Below are 14193 nucleotides of genomic sequence, written 5' to 3'. Positions count from 1 at the left end.
TTCTCCCTAGTGCCCTCTAAAACGTGGGCTATGACAAGTCGAACCTGTAAAGCCAGTCTTTGTTTCTGAAGTCAAAATGTTTTTTGGATCTTCCACATGACATCTGAAGAAGGCTTTTGTGAGCCATTCCTCACTGAAAAATTTTCACATCCTCTTTCTGTTATTTTCAGTTGTCCCCTTCCTTCCTTCTCCCCACTTCTTGTTTTATTTACTTATTTATTGAAATGGCCTTTCTATATTGTCTAGGCTAGCCTTGAAATCAGTGTATAGCCCAGGATTGCCTTCAGTTTGCTCTCCTCCTGTCTCAGCCCTCTGGCACTAGGATTTGCAGTGTAAGCCATGACAGGCTTGCCTGTCTTTCCTTAGATATGATTGGGGTTTTGCTCCCGGCTCCATCCTTCAAATTCTGTTCCCAACTATTAGTATTTTAGGGGGACATCCTCAAACCCAGGATGGAGAGCAAGTAAGTAGACTGAGACTACAAATGAGACGGAGCGGGGGGGGGGGGGGGGACACCCCAGTCTTCCTGGCAAAGGAAAAATCTTTACAGTGAGAGGCGTGCTTAACAGACAGACAAAATACCTCCAAAATATGCAAATCTGTGTTTATCATGGCGGAATCCTTCAGGGAATAAATCCGAAGCATTAGCAATTACGACTTAGTTCAGAAGTCTTCCTTGCTGCTCTGCCTGTAACACTTACAAACATCAGTGTAGCTTAGAGCCTCGCGTTAAAATGTTTTCCTCCTATTTCTCTCGAGTTGCTTAACATGCCTTTATTATCCGAGGTGACGTGATCGGAGAGAAAGAAGGAATTCTCTTATCATTGCCACCTCCTTCCATTGAGAGAAGGGAGCTGCATTAGTCCTTTCTGAATAAGAAGCCTTGAGTAAAGGGCCTCTTGCTGTTCAGTACAAGCTCCTCCTCAGCCGGTGGCTACCAAGCCGAGGGGACTGACAGTTTAGCCCTTGAGCGGCCTGTGTGCTGGGTAACACAGCAGGGCTGGGCTTAGGCCTCCTCACTTCACTTGCTGCTGCCATTAGTGAGGGCCTCTGTCATCCAGTCTGGGTGACACAGGATGCCTGCTGCAGCTCTTCCCCTGTTGTGAAGTCTGACTTTGGTGTGTGCTGCTCACGGACTTTGGTTTTTGGAAGGCAGTTGGGCTGTATTGACGGCACATGGGCAATGTATACAAGGCCGGGTATCCCTCATTTAAAACCACAAAATCCAGAGTGCTCTAGAACTGGAGCTACCAAGAAGCATCATAACATTGTCAATGTGTATCCCACCCTGGAGCACTCGTGTGATGCAGCTTATGGTGAAAAGACAACTTCAGAGTGTGCGTGATTCATGCTCTGCCTCGAGCCCCCCTCCTCAGGTAGCTTATTCTGTATGTGCAGACAAAGAAGCTTAAACAGTAAACAGTTCAGGCCTTCAGCTTTTTTGATTAGGGGTAGGGTAGCCTTGACCTCATTTTATTTTCATATTCATTCATTTAACAGATATGCAGCCACTGTTTGTTGCATGCCAGGTCTGGGCGTATTTCAGTACCTTCATTGCCAAGTCTTTCTAATTCACTTACATGTACTGTCTATATTATCCCATTGGAATTGTGTATCACCTTGTCTGAACAAGCAATCTGGTGGGTGGGTACGATGGAGTAGGAGTCTGAGGCAGGACTGTTAACTTCAGTTCAGCAGTTACAGACTAGCCTGGGGAAATATAAAGATATAATATCTCACAGCAAAACAGAAGAGGCCTGCGGGAAGCCCTTGGCCTTGAGTATTAATGTGTGGTAGTTTTCTTATCAACTTTATCCAATATGCTGGGTGGGGTGGTAACTCTGTTTCATATATTTCCTACTTTGTTTATTCATGAAATATCCACCAATGGCTTACTGTATGTCACTGTGTTGGGTGCTGGCTGTGCCCTCTGAAGGATTTTGGCAGTTTGTCTATGCTTCATTATTGTTTTTCTTTATGATTTTCCTTTGATGCTAGCAACCGGATGTGGATTGGAGGAGGACAGCCTCCTGTTGCCACCCCTTCCCCGACACTTGGACTGATTGTAGTCCCGTCAGTGTGTCCTTCCCCTCCTCATGTAGCACAGAGCCTGCATCCACACATCTATAGCATGATGAGCCATCTTTGTCTCTGCCTTGCCAAGCCATAACTTCCTCTGCTTCACAAACTCCCGTCTTTAACCAACCCTAGGTATCCCAGCTTTCAGCCTCACCCGATGGCTTCATTGCACTGTCATCTCTGTAGTGGTGACTCCCTGTCAGCTTTTGTTGTGATGTCTGGTTCTTCCTGAGAATAATAGCTCTCCTCTTTGCCTGGTGTCATAACAGATTCTATCTTCCTTTTTTCACCTGGGTCTGAAATGTAGGAAAAATCACTGCCTCATTTCCTAAACCCAGACAGGCACAGATTCTCAATCCTACCTCTACAGCATCTCCATCCATCTGTCCATCCATCCCTCCCTCCCTCCCTCCATCTATCTGTCTGTCTGTCCATCTCTTTGTTCATCTACCCACCCACCCATCCATCCATTCATCTACTGACATTGAATTAAATGATTTATCAAGCAGCCCAGTGTCCTTTTAGCTGTAAAACACAATCTATGGCTTTCTGTTACCATCCCCCCCCCCAAAAAAAAAACCCAAAATATCAAAAACAAAACAAAACCTGAAACACAAATTATGCCAAACGTTCATTGTAAAACACTCGACTCTGTGGAAGGATGCCTCTTGCAGATGTAGCAGAGGAGGTATCTGCAGAGGCTTCCTTGGCTGAGCTGAGTTGTGAGATGTTTAATAGGAGAGGGCTGAGAAAGCTTAAGTGATCCAGAGACAGAACTTAAAATTTTCTAGTAGCCACAGTAGAGAACGTAAAAGGATTCAAATATAAATGTGTACTTCATCTGGTATAACCAAAATATAATTATTTTGACATGTAGTAAGTAATAAAAATGCATGAAAAATCATTTTACTTTTTTTTTCCTTTCAGGGGAAGCCTTGGACAAATCCTCTCAGTTCAGACATTAAAATTTCATTGAAAATATTTGCTCTGATTTTAGCTTTCATACAACCACTAGTTTTCCAGGGACTGAATTGAGCATCAGTTTTAAATTTTATATTTAAGCTGATTTATGTTAAATTTATACATATATAAAATTTATTTCTACATGTATTCTAGTCGTACTCGGAATGCTTTATAGCCACACATGCCCAGTGGCTTTTGCTTTGTACAGAGCTGAGAGCTTTGGGATGTCACAGTAGCAGAAAGTAATCCGAGTGATGCAGGGTCACTAAAGTATTAGAAGCAATTTAATTATAGAATCAGATGGCAGGCAGACAGTTAGGAGTAGTTGCATCCAGGTTTATAAAATGGTGGGAAGATGGTCCAAAGGGAAGAGGGGTGAGCAGGCAGAGGAGATTGCTTCTTTCTAGCAGTGACACAGTATCTAACCAGATCAGCATAAGGAAGGCAAGCTTTGTTTAGGCTCACGGTTTGGAGCTTTAGTCTGTCATGGTAGGGGAGGCCCGGTAGTAAGAAGAACTTTAGGAAGGTTGGAGTATTTCACCACCGTCGGGAAGCAGAGAGAGTTGAAGCGCCATGGGGCTTAGCTCTATTTCTCCTTTCCATTCAGCTCACTTTGGGATGGTGCTGCTCACAAGCAGGGTTGGGTCTTCCCTCTTTAATTAGCTCAATCTGGATTCATCCCACAGGCCCGCTCAGAAGTTCATCTTTTCTATGATTCTAGATCCTGTCAGTTTAGTAGATCACGTGGGACATACAAGAGAAGGAAGGACGGGTCATAGGTATGATCCCTTCCCCCAAAAATCCAAGTTGGAGCAGGCTGGGAGTCTAGATGGTTGGAGAAGCAGGAGATTCAGTGTGAGACCATGAATGAGCTACAGAGATATCTAAAGAAATGTAGGAACGAGAATCTTTGATGGTCAATGGGGTTTAGGCAACAACAAAGATGATCAAGTACAGGAAGACGTGAGAAGTTTGAGGTCACCAATGCTTGAGATCCAGAGGTGGCAGGTAGCAGCCTTATGGCAGGAGGCCACATAGATCTTTGGTTAATCAAGTTTTACTAGAGCATAGCTGTGGCCCTTGTGTTTTCCTGATGTTTCTGCACCAGACCTAAGAAACTAGATGGGAAACCAGGAGGCCTGAAACATAAGACGTTGCTTTCTTCAGCCCTTTCCTGAAGAGTTGCTGCCTCTGCTTTAGAGTTTGGGAATGGCAGTTTGGTTAGGAGACTCCTCAGCATGCCCAGCATAGACTGTAGCATTCTTACTCACAGCATGTGAGTCTGATTCCTGTTACCCAGCCTATCAAACTAGATGTGAGGTGCATATCTGCAGTCTCGGTGCTGGAGAGGCAGAAACGGGCCAATCCCTAGTTTGCCAGCTAGCCAGCCCAGCTAAATGCTGAGCCTCCAGGCTTAGTGAAAGAGTATGTCTTCCAAAGTATATTGGAGAGTGCTTGGGGATTGACCAGGTGGACATACATACATTCCAGCACATGGACTTGTGCATACATGGTCACATATACATGTGCACACAGAATAAAGAGGAAACAGTATGTCTATAGGGAGACTTCTTTCCCAAGAGATAATATGAATGACAGTCATGTGTTGCCAAGAGTCAAGGAAGAGAAGGATTGAAAATCTCAACTGCAGCTAACTATTGCAAGGCCCTTTGAAGTGTTGGGGTGGCATCCCCAGAGAAGGCCGCTGGGCTCACAGTGGGAGGGGTACAAGCAGGCACCAAGCATCTTCTTTCAGGCCCCTGGCAGTGGGAAGAAGGGGAGAGGGAGGCAGTAGAGAGAGGTTTGACAGTGAGGAACATTCTTTTCGTTCCTGCTGTGCACCCAGAGGAAGGAGGTATGAGGGAAAGAGGTGTGACGGAGCAAGAGGTAAGAGACAGTGGAGACAGACGGAACACCAAGGCTTCTGGTCTCCTTGCCAGCAGACATTTTCCTCATGTGTCTATGAGCTTCTTTGCTTTAGCCTTATCTTATGTTCTTTTCTTAATTAAACTTAGGGGCCGGGGGAAACAAACAAGAAATCAGTCCATCAATCAAAGAAACAAAGCCACGACCCAGCCCCTGCCACCCATCCCAGCCTTACAGTGATCTGTGCACATGGGGGTTCTTGCTGTCAGCTTTACCCTTAAGCTTGGCCACGTCCTTTTTTGCTCATCTCTCTGTGGCTTTGCTCATCTCTCTGTGGGTTTATCCATGTAGTCAACCCAGATCCAATGTATTCAAAAGAAAGAAACAAACAGAAAACCCCAACTGCATCTGCATTGACAGCTGTTGATTTTTTTTGTACATATTCCTAAACAATATGGCAGAGCTATCATGTAGGTCATGTAAGATACCATAAGCAATCGGAAGGTGGAATGCATAGGAGGATATACATAGGTCATGTGCAGATCCCACACCCTTATAAAGAGCCTGGGTTTGTGGAGATCTAGGTGTGCCTAGTAGGAGACAGGATGCAGATGGACAGCTGTACCACATGTTCTTAAGGGTTACCTTGTCGTGTCCACCAAAGGTGCTTACCAGTAGCATTCATGAGTGAAAATATAGCAAAAGAGAGAGAGAGAGAGAGAGAGAGAGAGAGAGAGAGAGAGAGAGAGATGAAAAGAAAAGAAAAGAAAAGAAAAGAAAAGGAAAGAAAAGAATCTTAAAGCTTAAGGTACCTTATACCAAAAACCAAAACCAGGACTCATTATTTTGATTCCATGATAAAAGCAGAATCCATGATAAAAGCAGAATGTGTGTGTTGTGTGTGCACTTGTGTGTGTGTGTTGATATGTGTACAACTGAATATTTCTATAGAGCCCAGAATACACCTTCAGCTACCATTCTTTTTTTAGGTCTCTCATTGGCCTGGAACTTTCCAAGTAGACCAGACCAGCTACCCAGTAAGCCCCATAGATCTCTCTGCCTGTCTCCATCTCCCTAGCTTTAGCACATTCTTTTTTTTTTTTTTTAATGTATTAATATATGTAAGCACTCTGTTGCTGACACACCAGAAGAGGGCATCAGATCTAGTTTCATATGGTTGTGAGCCACCATGTGGGTGCTGGGAATTGAACTCATGACCTCTGGAAGAGCAGCCAGGGGTCTTAACCACTGAGCCATCTTTCCAGCCCCTGCTTTAGCACATCCTTATAGAACACATTTCTCGCTGCTGTACCACTCCTGACATGTGGAGCCGAATAGTAGTTGTTGTAAGGACTGTGCAATGCAACATGTGCTGTGGCATTGCAATTGAAGGCAGTAATACATCTCTGCCCTCAGCTATGATAGCTATGCATGTCTTCAGTGTCATCAGATGTTTTGAGTGTGTGGCAAAAGTCTTACTTTATTTATACTGATGTAGAAGGACACTTTGGTAGTCAGAATTATTCTCCTAATTCTTTCTATGATTCTTGACGTATTATTTCCTATATTCTTTAAACTTTTAACAGTTGAACCCAAAGGAGGCTACCCCAAAGGCATCTTGTTCCAGGTTGTCAAAATGGAAAGTGCCCATTTTGGACCACGTAACCAAGCTGCTGGTGTCTCTGCCCTAGTCCATGGAACAATTCCAGACAGCTACTAGTGTTGGGGGAGAATAGTTGATATCACTCAGCTACTAGGGTTTTAAGATTTTGATATCTTTACATGAAGCACACTGGCCTGGACACACCTGTCTTTGGGATACCTTCCTATCCAAAAAGCAACTGTTTATGCTTCTAGAACCTTCTACCCAAGCTGTTCTGGTATGAGTGCAGGTACACCCTCCTGTCTGTGATTTTATCTTGTGATACAATCACACTTGTATGGGGAAAAAAATCAAAACCTTTCACTGGGATAAAGAAATGGTTCATTGCTTAAGAGTGGCTATTGCTCTTCTAGAAGACCTGAGTTCAATTCCCAGTGTCCCTTCCTATAGGCTCGCAACTGCCTCTAACTCCAACTCAGGAGGATCAAAGGCCTTCACGGGCAGTGCACTGATGTGCCCAAGCCCACACACAGACACAGAATTACAAGTGCTTTTTAATTTTCACTATGTAGAGAGGTCATACCATGTGTAAATGTCTCCTCTAACATTTGTAGGTCTGTGGAAAGCCACTGAGTGGGACACTGGAGGGCTGTTCAGTAGCCCTTGGACACATATAGATTGCCATTTAGTGTGACAGATGCTCATCACCTCTTGGTCAGGTAGAAGTTGTCCATGGTTGTTGTTGGGTCATGGGCACTATTCAGTTCCTGTCCAGTGTTCCTGTGTGTGGACCCCTGGGAGATGCCCTTGTGATTAATCATTGATATCTATACTCTAAGTGCAGGGAGCTAATCCTACCTGCAGTTAGTGGACTTCAACTCTGGACACAAAAAAGAAATGCTACTGAAGAGACAAAGACTTAATATTATGAGGCTTCAAATAATAACCCCAAGATTACTTTGAACAAGGTTGGTTTGCTCTGCTCCACAATTAGCCCTTTAACTGCACCATGATAAGTTAGTCCTAACTCTAACCTGCTGTTAGAAGAAGAAATACAGATCATGTCGATGCTGCCCTCCTTTTTCAGGCAGGAGATGGCATGAAAAACTTGCTTTTAAAAGGGGTTGATGAGTGCCCAGTCCTCGGTTCAGGTTCATTTTATGATGAGATGGGGTGTTCTGTGCCTGAGTATTTCCCAGTGGCCTCCCAGAGGGCTGGGTTTTATGGGCTAGTAATCATCGATGTGATTTATTGAGCGCCTACTGCATGCAAGGCACTTTACATATATTACCTTTGTGCTTTCAGAGACCGTGCATTTTTCACAGTAGCACTTATCTCCATTTGAGTCTCCACTTCTGTGTGTGGCTAATTGATTAATGCCGGTCTTCTCTATTAGGTCCTCACCTCCATGTTGATGGGATCCTATTGATTTTTGTTCCCCACTGTTGCCCCAACACTTACATCAGCCTTGACATGACTGGGCACAAAATAACATTTTGTAGAAGAAATACTAAGGATACATAGGAGTATGAATCAAGAACTAAGGAATGGGGAAAATTGGTTGGTTGGTTGGTTGGTTGGTTGGTTGGTTGGTTGGTTGGGAGAGGTGAGAATGTAACCTAAGTAAGTTACACACTCTTTTTCAGCATGTCTACCACCTCAAAGTGTGTGTGTGTGTGTGTGTGTGTGTGTGTGTGTGTGTTTGAAAGAGAGACGTCTCATAGTTTCTCCTTCTGTAAGGCTGAGATGGTCTCATAGGTTCTCGCTCTCTAAGGCTGAGATGGTCTCATAGGTTCTCGCTCTCTAAGGCTGAGATGGTCTCATAGGTTCTCGCTCTCTAAGGCTGAGATGATGCTAGAACATGCTTCATCCTTGTTGCTGGTTACTGAGCTTTGTGCTGTCAGCCTCACAAGCTGCAAGAAACAGTGGAAAAGCTGCTAACTTCCTGTCTGTTGGAGGCAAGAGAATCTGTCTGAAAGCCCCTGCAGGAGACATATCACCCTTTGCCAGCACTGGCTGGCAACGGGTGAATACCTTGGCCCTTTTTAGGCAGACCCTCCAGGGACTATAGTCTTTGGATCTTTGATGGCTCTTCCTGTGATGTTGATACTCTTTGTGGTATTGATACTTATTGTCCATATTACAGGAGAGGAATAATCTGGTTATAACTCTGTTTTGGGAGGCAGATTAACAGCATTTTTGTCTGTTATCCTATCTCTCCCCCCCCCCCCCCCGGTCATTTTTACCCTGTAAGTGCCAAGATGCAGCTTGGAAAATCTCCTTGGCTGTTGAACAGCTCACAGAATGCTGCTGCGAATCAGCTCCTCAGCCATCAGCTGTGCCTATGCTCAGCTTCGAGGCCGTCCAGTGTCCTAGCAGCCAGAGTATGAAGAGAAACCGCCATCCTCATCCTCTATGCCGGCCCGTCCTATCTAACCTGGCCCTTAAGCCCTTTCTCACAGGCTGGTATGCCTGTGATACCCTAGGGAAAGCAGTGTGGTGAAGGATTTTATAGCCTCCCTGGTCAAGCACTGTCCCATAGCTCCTGGGTTACAGGTTCAGTCTTGGGCCTCTTTGTTAGGTTGAATAGAGAACTCTATGCCTATTGCTTACCTAAGAGACCCCTACTACTGAGTTGGCAGTGCCTCATACAGAAGGAGAGGTCTGATTCCTTGATCCATCCCTATAGCCCTTTATCACAAGCTCTTATATTCTTCCCAGATTCCTTGAGAACCAGGCCTTCCTCTTTAGACCTTAACTTGTAGACTTGTTCATTCTCAGTTCTTTGAAGTGAGTAGAACCTGACATCTTCCTAATCTTTTTGCCTGGCTGGGACATAATGCTGTCATTTTTTTGTGTGTATTTAAGATTTTAATATATACTTGTGGATGTGGCATTCTGATTGTACAGTGGTAAGAAAACATGAAAGGATGCATTAGAAAAGATGTGTCTGAGTGAAAACCTCTCAGTCGCTTCCCTTTACAGGACTCAGCTGTGCCCAACCTGAGCATGAAGGTGCTTTAATGAGATGAGGATTTCCTAGCTAAGAGCATCATTATATTATTGAAATCACACAAAGTGAATTGGCAGGTAGCTGTTGTTCATCCCGACACCACTTACCAAAGAGCTTTCCCTAGTTCGTTCTCCTCCCTGGGACAGACAAGACACAGAAAGTGGGGGTGACAGACAAGAAGTCCAGGACAGATGGAATTTTCTTAAAGCGCACCACGCATTTTCACATCTGTCTCTTCCCTGCATGGTTCCTCCCTTTAAGTCTTAGTTGTCATTTGTTTGGCAGTGTTTTGGGGGTGGGGGAGGGAGAGGGAGAGTTTGGTGTCTCTAAACTTGTTACTTATGCTCTCAGCCTTCCAAAATGTAATGTTTAAAAAGTCCAGATGTGGGAAGCCAAAAAAATATGAAAGAGGGCTTATATTCTGCTTTTTCTTTTATATATATATATATATATACATATGTATATATATATATATATTATATGTATAATAAAAATCATCCTCATTTTGTAATGTGTTCGCATCATGGTCATTGTTCTCATAAAACCTACTGTATTTTAAGAAATGATACAATCTATGAAGCATTTCCCATTATGTAGACACCATGTCTTTAAATTATAGCAATTTCTTAAGATTTTAAGGCAAAATGAGCTCTTAGAAGTGTGATTAATGGCAGGGAATGAGGCTAATGCTGGGTCAACAGTGGCACTCCATTACAAAGAAGGTTGGGCTAATAAAAGCATCCATCTTTTGGACCAATAAAGCATTTGAATGATATGCTTGTGGTCCTTACCATATCGTACTCACATGGTATTGAATAAACTCTGAACTCGCATTGTGGAAAGGCCATCAGCCTGAAGTGGCTGGTGCCCTGGCTCTTTGCTGGAGTCAGAAGAGGTGAAACTGTGAGGGAGGCCCAGTGCAGGAGCTGTTGATGGGATGTTTAACATGTCTCACTCACAATACAGTTGATGGGATGTTTAACATGCCTCACGCACAGTGCAGTCTGGGAGCCCCATCAGGTTTGAGACAGTCAAAGAAAATCTTATTTCTCAGTTGATTATTTCCCTAGTAGTGTTAAGTGTACTCTGTAGGTCCTTAATGCTTCAAGTGACATTTCTAGAAAGATCCAGAATCATGAATTCATCCTAGATTCTCATAAGTCCTCTGTGTCTCCTCTGGTTCCAGTGTGTGCCCCAATACATAAGCTTGCATTGTTCTCTCTGGATTTGGAGAGAAATTTTAGGTGGCTCCTGAATGATTCATAAGTGCTCAATATTGTGGTTTGATACCAAAAATAATCTAATTTTCTAATGTGTGAGTTAGTGTGAGTGTATGTGGGCATTTGCAACCCATGGTGAACATGGTGAAGGTCAGAGTACAACTTACAGTGGTCAGTTCTCTTCTTCTGTGTGGGTCTAGGGATGAATCTTAAGTCCTCGGGTTTGGTGCCACCTCCTTACTCCCCAAGCCATCTTGCTTGCCCATTTTTCAGATATCTTTAAATCCTCTGACAAAGCCAAAGAGAGCATCTGGCAGTTGTATCTTTAATGTGTCTTTACCAACTGTCAGCTCCTTATTGAACAAAGGAAGGCTGTGGTTCTCACTCAGAGAACAGGGGCTCTCGACTGACTTGTGTCCCCTTAGTTGGCTTTGGTACTTGTGTGCCAAACTCTTTGTCTTGTATGGAGGGTTCCATGTTGTCTTTCCCTTTGAAGAGGTGATACAAAATTTCCCCTGAAGAGACATTTGTTTATCAAATGTGAGCCATTTTTTAAAAATAGCAGAGAGTAGGTGTGGATGGAAATGACAGCGGAGGAGGGGGGGGGGAGATTTTAGGCTTGGGGAACTGGCCCTAGTGTTCGCTCAGATGACACTTGAGAGTCTCAGAGAGTCTCAGCTTTCTCATCCCAGAGAGAATTTGTGAGAACCAATCACACTTTCCAGTATCAAGTCCTCTTAGTGTGTCTTGAAACTGTGAAGAACTGGGTGAAGATCTGTCACTAAAGACTTCTTCATCGGTACCTTATTTGTTTTTGATATTAACCTTTATAAACTTGGGGTCCATAGAAAATTAAGTAAACTGAGCCTTTGAAAGTAAACATTACAGAGATTGTGGACAGGTGTGACGGCATATAGGATGATTCTGGATTTTTTCTTCTTCTCCCCTCTGGTCACCTTCAACTCCTCCAACTAGTGACTACATACATGGGTTCACCTTCGCCTTACAAAGAAAAGCCAGGGTCAATCAACTGGCCCTTTATCCAAGGAGCTTGGTGACAATGCCTTCGGCTGCCATTTGGAATTTCACTCTGTGCTCATCCCACTTTATTGATATCCTAGTTCATCCTAGCTTCAGGCAGGAGAGAGAGAGAGGGGAGGAGAAAGAGGGAAAGAAGGAAAGAGAGAGAGAGGAGGGGGAATGGGTGAGTGGGGGGGGGGGAATGGAGGGCAGATAGTGAGCAGCCACTGTTGCCTGAGGCAGAAGGAAGGAAAGCCAGTGTGGCTTTGGTCTTTCTTACTGGGACTTCACTGTGCACTGCTTCCTTGTCATGCTGACCACATCCATGGTGGAGAGGGCCTGGAATGTGGGAACGTTCTGTCCCCAGCACTGGAGGAAGAGCCTCTGCCTTGTGCTTGCATCATCCCTTAGTTGAGCAAGCTGGGCTTGCCTTCTCTAGGGCAGTAGAGCAGCTTCTGTCCTACAGGTCAAGCTTCTCCAGGCACAGCAGAGGCGTCTCAGGGTGCTAACCGGTCCTTGGTCCACAAGCATTGGTACTAGGGGGCTCTGAGTGCTGAGCGGGGAAATTCTTCCCCAAGCAGGGAGGGCTGAGGCCTCCTCGGCTGTGTTGATTTGGGCAAAGAAGGCTGTGAGCAGAGGACACTGGAAACAAACCACAGCACAAAACAAAACAAAACACCAGAGAAAACACTGGAGATGCTTTGTAACTTTAAGTTTGCAGAACAGAGATTAGATAATTGAAGCAAGAGCCAGCGAAGGCTGAGATTTCACAGTGGCCTGAAGGTTGGTGGTGTGGGTGAGCCAACAAAGGTTTTCATTACCCTATTTGAGACAGAAACAAAAAGGCAAATAATGTCATAATGAATAATGTCGTTGTCAGAGTCCTGGGGTGTGTCTCTTTAAAAAAAATGTTTTTTTTTTTTTCACTTTGAAATTTTGCTTTGGATAGCCAGCAGATAGTGTTTTGCCATATTTTATACTAGCAGAATGCAGAATTTTAAAAATTAATTAACTGATTGTAAGTGTAAGATGTTAGATGCATTACCAAACTGTTTTTCAGTATGTTTTGCTTATTAGATGTTAAGTAACAGAGGGATCTTTTTCACACACACCAAAATTAAGTAGTTTAATGATATTATGCTATCTGTAAAATAAGTTCAAACTAGTGCTTTCACTGTAGATTGAATCCCTAAATATAGCATTTCCGATAAGGTGCGATAATGTCTTTCTAACTTGAAGTCAGCTAGCTATGTATGGCAGTTTACCTGGGAAGTGAATCTTTGAAGATTAAATATTTCTTCTTAATGGACATGGAGAATTAAATCACTCTGGCTTTTGCAAAGATACAATTTTTTTCCCCTAATGCTAATCTCACGAGGAACTCCTGGATAGAAAAAGGTACCATCAACTGACTCTTTCTGTCATTTGTTATTTCTTAAGGACACTATCTTCATATGGCATAGTTTGAATTTTGCAGAGTTCTTGGGGGTTCTACCCATGTCTCTGTTAACCCAGTGGGTTTACAGAAGCTCTGCCTTTGGAAGGAGAAAGAAACAGGGTTTCCCTTCTGGAAGAAACACCCACAACCAGGATCTATGTTTGACCCATGTATTTCATTGATAAAAGAAGATGAGCCCAGGAGATGAGCTCAGAGTTACTGAAGCAAACATCAGTACTGAGCATCTTACCCCAAAGAAGCCCATGTATTTTTATCGGCAAGCCATGAAATCAAAGGGATTTGCCTAAGGTTGGCCTGCCTCATTTGGGGTGTCCTGTTGTATTTCTTTGGAGGGGGTGCATGTCCTTGAGTATTTCCTTTTCTCAAAGCTCTAGGTAATGTCTCCAGGAAGGAGTTAAGCAGATTCTACTTGCTTCACCCTGGTTCCATGATGAGTAATGGCGGTTGGTAACAGCAAATCATTGTTTATCCACAAACATGGCATTGTGCAAACACACAGGCCGAGTCTCCAACCAGTTGGATTTCCTGGTGGTCAGCAGCTGATCCATGTAACTTACAACCTTCCTGGCTCTCTAAATGTCAGAAGAATGAGGGCTTGTGTATCCTGCCTCCTTCCCAGCTGTTTACCCTCCAATGCATTTGCCTCAGTCCCTCGACCTTGATTCTATCGAAGCTGCCCCTTTCTCCTCCCCGGTTCTGTTTGCTTTACCCTGCCCCTGGTGTCACCTATGAAATCTGTTGATTATTCCACCTGGTTAATGTTAAATTGCTCTGGTAAGATGATGTGTTTGTTCATAAACACAAATGCTGGGCCCCCTGTTTACTGTACCCATGGCAGCAATCGTTATTAAACAAATATTGCTTTGTTTGTGGGTGGAAGCAGCAGTTTATCCTGTAAGGTCTGTTTAAAAAGAAGAAGGAAAAAAAATACACCACACAAAAATACACACATACAAGACTTAAACGCTAG

General features: G+C 43.8%; 1 protein-coding gene and 1 non-coding gene across 25 annotated transcripts in view; both read left to right on the top strand.

The window, feature by feature from the left end:
• The window catches only part of Foxp1 (forkhead box P1), a 597405-nt gene that overhangs the window by 334994 nt on the left and 248218 nt on the right, over positions 1-14193 (top strand). The gene's annotated exons all lie outside the window — the stretch shown is intronic.
• On the top strand, positions 2734-2791 carry Gm51278 (predicted gene, 51278). Its single transcript, NR_162807.1, has one exon. It is a non-coding gene; the product is annotated as a predicted gene, 51278 (primary transcript).

Source organism: Mus musculus, chromosome 6 (assembly GCF_000001635.26).
Source record: "Mus musculus strain C57BL/6J chromosome 6, GRCm38.p6 C57BL/6J".
NCBI lineage: Eukaryota > Metazoa > Chordata > Mammalia > Rodentia > Muridae > Mus > Mus musculus.
Note: the sequence above shows the minus strand (reverse complement) of the source record. Positions and strands in the feature narration are given on the sequence as shown.